Source organism: Lygodium microphyllum, chromosome 3 (genome assembly GCF_053477565.2).
Source record: "Lygodium microphyllum isolate KBCC chromosome 3, Lygodium_microphyllum_v1.1.10, whole genome shotgun sequence".
In the NCBI taxonomy this organism is placed as follows: domain Eukaryota; kingdom Viridiplantae; phylum Streptophyta; class Polypodiopsida; order Schizaeales; family Lygodiaceae; genus Lygodium; species Lygodium microphyllum.
Window position 1 is genome coordinate 83158241 of NC_141137.1, and position 9963 is coordinate 83168203.

Consider the following 9963-nt stretch of genomic DNA (forward strand, 5'->3'; position numbering starts at 1 on the left):
ACATTTGATTGAAAAGACACCAAAGAGCAACTTGCTTGTAGCACTACCTAAAGCATGAAATTGATTGATGATGGAGTTGTTTTGCTCATAATAATTTGCTAAATATCATGAATGTAAGCATGCATATGCTCGTATGCACACATATAATGGACTTGTAGACTAATGTAGACATAATACTTGCTTACTATTATCACTTAGGGGTCTACAAGAGTGTATAGAGATAATAATGAGGGCTATTTGACAAGTGTATAGCCCCAATAGATTCATCTATATGCTTAATAAACATGTGAAATCAAAACAATAGTTATAGTGATTGTGTCTATTGTTGTACCGTGCCACATTACACTCAAAAGGCTTAAGTAACAAGTTTAGGTTTTATCTTAGGCGGACAATCCTTCTATACACAATATCTTGTCATTGCAATTCAATGTCCTAATCTGGCCACTATATATATTATATGGGACGAAATATCCCTATGGCAAAGAGAATGTAGTGCTCTAAACACATCCAAGTTGAGGGGGTAGTTGTCCCTAAAGGAAAAGTTATCAAGGTCACAAAGTCTTCCACCTCACCTTGGGATTTGATTCACTTATGATATTATATATTTATTCGATACCTTAGATATGCACTATAAATGGACATGTGTGCAAGTGTCCGTGGGATGTCTCAATTTTGTCTACTATAGGCTTTATGTGCACTCTTCCTCAGCATAGACTCTAGTGTAAAATATCCTCTTTTTTAATTTGAAAATTTTCTAAACATGATTTTGAAATTATTCTATAATTAGAGAATGTACCATCCATGTTTTCTGAAATTAGTGTTTCTAGCATTAATGAGCAAGGCCTACAACTTCGAGTTTCCTGTTGGGGGTAAAAGCGCATGTGCCTAGCTGCCAATGTATTACTACACTAACAGTACCCACACTTGCACACTACAAGCAATAGGCACCCATCACTATCACTTCATTCTTTATTCTTTTAGCGAGATTTGAATAAAGGGAAGACCGGTCACACATTGTGACTGTTGGAGTTCCCACATCTTGAGGCTCTCTCTCTTGCTCTCTTGCTCCATCCGCCATATTGATTTGGGACTGATTCGAGCCCATATTTGGCTCAATTTTACTATCATTTTTACTACTGTAATAAGTAGGTCTAAAGATTATTTTATCAGTGAAAGCATATGCCTATTTCTTGTTGATGTTTCTCGACTACTTGGGATGATACATTGATGTCCATGGTTGATACCACATGCTTGGACATGCTCTGCGAATGCTTTTGGGCTTCGATTGAGCTCACTTTTGCTCAATCCTGACTGTCATTTTACTGCTATCATATAGTGGACAACAAGATTTTAACATGGATAGTCTATGCCTGATGCTCTTTCATGCTATTTGGGCATTCTATCGGATGTATTGGTGCATGGCATTGAAGCTCTATGCTTGGTTATACTATTGAATGCATTTGAGCTTTGATTTGAGCTTAGGACATTTGACATCAATTGTTAGTTACTTCATTGAATGCTTTAGAGGTCTATGACCTTAGGGGCTTGAAGATTTTATTGGGTCTTATGCTCCCGACTATGTATTTGATGTATCTTGGATGCTTGGATGCCACTCACATGAGGATTTGAGCCTTGTTTGCTCATCTGGCATTTGACTTTTGCTCCAGTGGGAGCTGCTTACTTGACACTTGGATGTCACATTGAGCTTTGGATTTTATTTGCAATGAGCTTATGTTGTACCTCATTTTTAGCATGCTATAATTACAGACTATTGTACTATTTATGAGAGCAGTCTCCTCCATTTGATGCTATTTTGGTCATAGTTTGTGGATAGCTCATTATTTGGTATGTACCTCTTGTTTTCAGCTTGTTTTGGTAGTGGTTTTGGGGTTGTTTGTAGATATTACAATAGCCTCTCCATCTATATTATGCCTTTTTTTTCTTGCAATATGGCTGGTAATTCAAATGACAGTACCATCTTCAACATTGAAAAGTTGGATGGCAGCAATTATGGCTATTGAAAGACCCAAATTTGGTAGGTTTTGGTGCATAAATCTCAGATTAGGCCGATCAAATGTAAAAGCATTAAGCCTAAAGGTCATGATCATGATGTATGGGATGATTTAGATGAGCTTTGCAAGTTCGCGATTATCCTGTCCCTCAACAAGTAGGTTTATTATAATGTTGTCATATATGGGCAGTCTGCATGGGATCTTTGGGAGAAAATCCATAATCTATATGACAAGCAGAGCCTTGCTTCTTAGATGTATTGGGTAAAGCAGCTTATGGACCTTTGTATGAAGGAAGGTAGCAGTGTTTCTTAGTATTTGAGCAAGCTTCATGCTATCATTGGCCATTGCAAGGTATTGACTTTAAGGACAATCTTCCACCTTTGTTCTTGTTGGTCACACTGCCTAAGTCTTGGGATGACACATTCCATACTACTATGTGTGTAAATATGCACGAGAATGGGCTGAAATTGTCTGATGTACAGGGTGTGCTCCTGATAGAGGAGATCAATAGGAAGAATGTGGATGCTTCTCATACTTCTCATGCTTTGACTATTCAGGGTCACCATGATGGCAAGAGTGGGAATGACCGTCGTGGTAGAGACTCGTAGAAGTCTCCTTCTAAGTTCCGTGGGTGGATAGACTCGTAGCAGTAAGTCCCATGGACATTAGTTCAATTTAACATGTCATTATTATGGGAAAGCAAGACATATCAGGTCACAATGCCATAAAATGTGCAATGAAAAGCACAAGGAAAAGGGCAAAGGGAAAGCACAGGACAAGTCTGATGATCACAACATTGTCCCTGCTAAGTCTAGTGTTAAGATTGAAGAGACCAATGTAGTGCAGCAACCTGACTCTGATGATGATTACATACTTGCATATTCTTATTTGGATGAGTCACAATTGTCTAATGCCTTGCCTGGTTTTACTCAATGTTGGTTGATTGATTCAGGGGCTTTCTTTCATGTGACCCCTCATAGAGAGTAGTTCCACTCCTATCGCATTATGATTGGATTTGTACGCTTGGGAAATTGCTTGGCATTGCAAATACTTGGTATTGGTGATATTCATTGCAGTTTGGTTCAGGTAGCTTGTTTACTTTGCATAATGTTTGACATGTACCGGCTCTCACGAAGTGTGGGAGCTCTCGCTCAACTGCCAAGACCCACGGACCGCTTATGTTTCAAGTGTTCCAAGCCGAGAACTAATGGCTACCTCTTACATAGTTGAAGTGCTATCTATCACTATGGGTGTAGTGAGCTTACCTCCATACACGATCAAGTTACCTCCTCTCTTGAGCACTCCGGTAGCTGCATGATCCAAGTGCAAGCTTCAAGCAAGCTCCATCCTCAAGCTCCAAGCTCCAAGCTCCATTGCCGCGAGCAAGACAAGAGAAGAGAAGAGAAGAGAAGAGAAGAAGAGAAGAAGAGAGGAGAAGATGGAGAGCTTCTCCTCCCCGGTCCCTCACACTCACACACTCACTCCCTCACACTCTCACACTCCCTCTCTCAAGCACAAGCTCAAGCAAGCAAGAAGAAGAAGAGGAGAGCCACTTTTGGCCACACACAAGAATGAGCTTCTCATTCACTTTTCAACTTTATATACAAAACCCTAAATCCCTTTTGGATGGTCATCCCCTTATCCCCTTTTTTACATGGTCGGTCGTGGCCTAGGCCATTTTTCCCATTGTCATCCTATCTTCCTAGCTTTCTTCCAAACCACTCATCTACCTTTACAATTTGCATGGGTGAGAGCCCGGTCCTCTTTAAAATAAATCTTGGTGCGCCTTGTGCTCTTTTATACGAGTATTAACTTGTGCTTCTCTTATGCACATTTCTCCTTGATTTAGGACTTTTCTGCACTTCTTGCGTTTTCGGATTCTTCTTGGCACGCCTTCACCTTCCGTTTGGCTTTTGTCTTGGTCTTGTCTTCTGCTTTAGATTTTCTAGATTTTCAACCTTTGTTCGTTTGAGGGTTAACATTACCCCCCTTCGAGATGAGTGCCAATCCCATGGCACTCATTGTCAAGGTAGCAGGCTTTGGCATGCATCAAAGACGTGGGTGGAGTCCCATGGCACTCATTGTCGTAGGTAGCAGGCTTTGGCATGCATCGAAGATGTGGGTGGAAGGGACATCTATGGTTTCCTGTGGAGGAGTTTTGGTGATGGTGTGGATGAAGGTCGTTGGGGGCACGTTGTTGGTGATAGGGCTGGAGTTGCACTCATGGGTTGGCATAGGTGTTGATGTTCTAGGGATTCTACGGCCAACGATTCTTGGTGGGCTTGCATGATGAGAAAGGATAAGAATTCAGAGTTGAGTGTTGATGAGGGCGAACAACACTTTCGTGGGAGTCTTCAATACCTGCAATTGAAAACCTCTCATAGGTGGTCTCTCCCTCGGGGTAGTGCTAGTCTTCTTTATCGTGCACAAGACGTAGTTCAATTAGTTTGGAAGACAAGTCAAACTCTAAGCAAGCTGAGAGTATTGTCTTGCACTTGAGGATCCAAACTGCATATATATTTTGGTGCAGATATTATGTGAGTGCTCGTGCATACTTAGATATTATGTAGTTAGAAGACTGCGGGTCTAGTTCCTCATTACAAACATGTGGATGAAGCAAAGTTGTCCATGTTGAGGAGAAGTGCACATGAAAGTGTATGAGACATCCTTTACGTTGTGACAGCATGATGTAGCATAATTGAACACAGGGACACCGCACTTTCGGTAGCTGGTAGCTATTGGACTTGTTCGACAAGTACGGTGTACTTTTCATGGCTAGTCGTGCAGTGCTTACCACGATTGATTGCAATGCTACTAAGGCAGAGTGCAAAAAAGGAATCGTGCAATTGGATTAGGGTGACAGGTCTAACCATAGGCGAGACAAGCTCCCTAGGTATGTTCTGCCCTTGATGTGCCCTGAAAAATTGTGGGGGATGTGTAGAGGGCTAGGGGACTAGGGACGAAGCTAGCCAACCAAGGTCACTAGGCGTACCGAATTTGAGGACCCCTAGGTGTCGTGCTGTGATTGTGAGTGTTTTTTTTTCTTTTTTTTCTTTTTTTTCTTTTTTTTCTTTTCTTTCTTTCTTTCTTTCTTTCTAAAAAAAAAAAGAGAGATTAACATGAGTACAACCATTGCAATACATTGAGACTATCAGTCTTTCAATGGGTTGGAGAATGTCGAGATTCAAAGGCTCTGAAAATGGATATTACAGCAATGATTGTGCCTTAGCCTCGTTGCTTAAAGAAATAGTTGTTGAGATGGGGAGATACACTGGAGATTTTGCAAAATCTCTTTGTACCATGCGATGTTGGTACAATTGAGGTAACAGTTGCCGTGAGTGCCAAGCATCCAAAACGAGAGAGTGGCCAACTGATCATGCTTTGGGCCATGCGATGTGGGAGATCGGCAGGGGTGATTTTCGCTTTCGGCGGTGAGGCTTCCATCATGGCTCTTTGTGAGGTTGGTGGTCTTGCGGTGATTTGGGCATTGAATACTTTCGTACAAAGACCTGTGTCGTCCTCTTACATCCACTTGACACTTCGTGAGAGTATATGTAAGTCACATGCATCAATTATAATGAACAAATGCACACAAGAAGATATTAATTTATCTAAATCCTATGGTGTTGACTGCGATGCATATCATCGGTGCTTGCTAAAGACGTGACACGTATTAGTAGTCGGTAAGGGAGGTTTGTACAGTTCGAGAGCCTGTCCCTTTAACCACTTAAGGACAAAAAGTTATGACAAATGGCATTTGGCAAGCAGCTTATACAACATAGGCCCTATTCTATTTGTATGAGGCAGGGTGAATTTGGGTGGTCGGGCGACTGGGGCTGTGCCGTGCGAGACTCCCATCAGGCTGAGTAGGGAAGATATCGGCTGGGACCTGTATGGTGTAGTCCTTGGCCGTAGGTGTTTCAAGAATGCTTTTAAATAATTCATCAAATTCCCTCTTGTTTTTAGCTTCCTTCTCCTCTTTCGAGCACTTGGTGCCTAAGCGTCTGGTGAGGGCCTACACGGCCGGGGTTGCCACCCCCCGGGCATTCCCTTGAGCCTTTGTTTTCCTGGCCTGGAATTTTTTGGCCTGCATCTGGGACGATGTCGCTTAAGGCCTCTTTTTGGTGCGTACCTCTTAAGGATAGGCACATATTGCTCTGGTGGAGGTGCTTTTGCCTTATGCCCTTCTGCAGAGGAGAGCTTCCTTGCACGCTACCTGCATTGTGTGCTCCATGATGGCTACTGTGGGGGGAACCTACAAAATGTGAATTATGGGTTAAGCCCTGAGGTAGGATAGAATTATTCACATGGAAGAGATTAAACAATGGATTATCAAGCGCATATGATGAGGGGTGCGGTGAGGCAAGTAGCGTTTGTTGTAGAGGGACAGCCCCGTAATGATGTTCGTCCTGCCTGGAATGCAGGGTGTATTCCAACTAGTAGCAGATCTTTGCTCATGCCAAGTTGCAGGGGCTAGTTGTGATGGAATGGGGCAGGGTTCATCCCCGAAAGGATAGATTGAAAGTAGGAGGAAAGCTTGTAGAAAGGGATGACGCCCCGTCTACACTCTCAAAGGTGTTGGTCAAGGCTTCCCATGGTGGCAATGAGGGTTGCATGCCTTCCACGTGGAGGCAGAAATGGTCACACAACTTCTAGACGTGTGGTGAGAGGAGGACTTGAGGAGCTCAGTCTGTCAAACCCAACTCTTCTCCCTGTGCTTGACTATCATTGATTGTGTGTGAGCTCCCTTGGGTATTATTTATTCACAGTCACAAAACACATTGTTCATTTATGTACAATTTATGCATCCATGTTGTTTCGCAAGGATAAAAACTAGTTGTAGAACTCAGGATTATACTGGAGTGTGGCACATGCATCCAGTACTCATGGCAACTTACTCAATAACAATAGATATTTTGCAACATCAAGTAGCATGGTACCTTGCCCGAGCCTACTAGCAAAATGTAGCTCCTCCTCAGTGAGAACCTTATTAATTAGAGAGTTTTCTTGGTTAGTTTTGGCTAAGTCCATACCTCGAATGGCAGTCAGCACTTGAAAGGAAGTTAGCGCCACATAGGTTGGGTCTCGTTGAGACTGCCATTTGGCCAATCGCTCCTTTGAGACCCTCATAATTTGGGCTCCTAGTTTGGCCATTGTAACACGGGTTTCAAGCCAACATTTTTCAAATTGACTTCGACCCTCTGATTGTTGCTTTAGTTGCTCTATCTCCAAGAGATTTGGTTGGCAAAGCACATCATTGAATGTCACAGTTAAGCGTAGTTCGTTGGCTTCCTCATTAGAGATGAGTCGCATGCATTTATGCAGAAGCCTGTCATAGTGCTCGCCAAGATGTTCTTGCTCTTCCGAGGATAGGGAAAATGGCAAGTATTCTTTCAGCTGCCCCCTAAGGAATGCACCCATGTCTGCAAGGATGTAGACACATGCGAACACTTTGAGTTTAGCATCCAACTCAATTAAGCACTCTCTGACACTTCTATGTTCAATGAGGGCTTGCTCGGTTGCTATCTCATGTAAGGTTCTAGGAGTTTCCCTAGGCTTTAGCATAGCTGGGGGACTCAGGCCTAGATGAGCAAGATTGGTCAATGCTAGGATTGCTTATGCTCTCGGGGTTTCCATGTTTCTCCTGAGGCCTTATTGCTATTGTGTCATGGTTCTCCTTGGATGTGACTGGTATAGTCTTGTTACCTATTGTGACAGTGTTGTATCCACTCTTGATTGGTCAATGCAAGTTTTGTTATCAGTGGATTGAGTGGTGTGAGCAACCGCCGCTGATGGTGATGGTCACTTTGACTTAGCAGAACACACAGATGTTTCTGAGGTTTCACCGTTGTTAGGGGAGATGGCAATGGGTTCCTTAGTGGGTGGACTCGATGCTTTATTCCCAAGTTCTTCTTTGCTCTTGGCATTTACAACCACTTGTAAAACTACCATTGTGTTTGTTGTGTTCTCCTCTTGTTCGTGGGCAATGAAGGTGTCTTTCTCAAAGACTCGGGACCTTGAACTAGGTCAGTCGTTGATGTGCTTGGTTGGGCCTTAGTACTCTCTTTCTCTGGTGTGCTCTCATGGGACTTAGCTGCAACGTGCTAAACAGCCTTGCTAGGTTGATTGGTCAGATGCGCCATCTCCTTGGCCACACCTTCGAGAGGTTTCTCCTCAAGCCTAGGCTTTAGGTGCTTTGGCAGTGCTGGAGATATCAAGGATGTTGGTTGCAACACCTCTTCCACCGATGAATGGCTAAGGTCATGTTCCTCAAGGGGCATCATCATGGCCAAAGGCTATGACTGCTATGATTCCTGATTGGAAGTAGTAACGGCTAGTTCAGCGGACTGGCCACCATTGGTAGGTTGCAATGTCAAGTCCTTAAGCAGATCAGAAGTGGTTTTGTATTTTGTTTCCCTTTGCACATTCACCTGTGCAGGTCGAGCATTAGTTGAGCTAGTCATGATGGATTGCACATGCATATCCTTGGGCCGAGAGCTATGGGTGGTGTCATTTCCCACCTCTTGGACATTTGGAAGCTTAGATGGAGATAGAGATTGGGATTGAGAAGCTGCACTTAACGACTGTTGTTGTGCTTCCTGTGTCCGTTTAGGGAAAGAGAGTGTAGGAGATTTGGGACTCTTAGGTGGACTTGGCACTGGCCGAAAGATTTGCTCGTGGCTGTTAGACAATTGTGCCATTTTCTTTGTTGAGCAATCAGCCTTCTTATGAGCAGCGTTGTGCCTGTGGTGCTTATTATCCTCTTGGGAAGTCAAAGGCTCCTTGAGCACTAGCAGCTTTTGTGCATACTCGACGATTACATATGATATCCGCTTGTTAAGCATGCTAGGCTGAGATCTACCCTTCGAATAGTCCCGTTTGGTTACTTGATTTCAATCGTGAGGGGCTCGGTCACTCCAATGTTTGTGACTTGAGACTTGTTTTTTCGTTTAGATTTCCTCTTGCACTTCTTTGATCTTGATAAGTCATGGCCTTCAATTGATAGAGGTGGTTTAGCAAGGGGCTTTGGTACCCAAATCCATCGGTTACTTGCGTAATACCCTTGAGCACATAGCAACGCTTTGGGTATCCATCACGGTGTTGTGTTGGCTCTCCATCGATACCTTCATCTATAAGGCTTGGGCTTCTTTTGTGGTCTTCTACAATATTTTGTAAGTCCAAAGCCCATCCTTGGCATTGCCTCCTGACCTTCTTGTTTCAAGCATGGCCTCGCTCAATGGTTCTCGTTGTTTAACCTGTGCTTGTATCAACTCCTTCAACAAGTCCTTGCTCTCGTTAGTATACTTGACTATTATGTCAACACCTTCCTTGCCTTTCCCTCAAGGTTCGATGAGGTGACCCTTACTAAAGGTTGTGATTATCCTTACACCCGATAGTGTCAAGTGTATCCTCTGTGCTACATAATCGGCCTCACACTTGGTCACCCTTTTGAAAGGTTGTCTGAGGAGGGTTTCCTTCCCATAATTAGCACTATTTGGAGGAACATAGAATATGATAGGCAAGCTTTCCGTTTCAATGGTTACAAGGATTTTTCACTTCCCCATAAGTGCTTGGGAGTGTCCCCCGTAAGGGCTAAGAGTTGCATTAGTCAGTGTGAGCTCTGGTTGGCCTAGTAGAGTCCATGCTTTATAAGTCAAGATATTAAAATCAGCTCCTTCATCAACGAGAGTGTCGACATAGTGCTCCCTTTTTGTGCTGAGTTTGACCCTAAGATAAGCAGGTGGTACTATGTCTTCGTCTTTCGAGTCTTGGCTTGTAAATTCAAGCCTTCTGATACACACCCTTGAGTCCCCAATTACATGACCAAATGTGGACTCTCCACTGATTTCTTGGGTTGTCTGTGCAGTGTCAGTCAAGGTGCATCTATCTTCAAGACTGTCATGTCTAGTCATCCTCGTAGTTTGCAGCTTGAGGTTGTTGCATTCCGCTT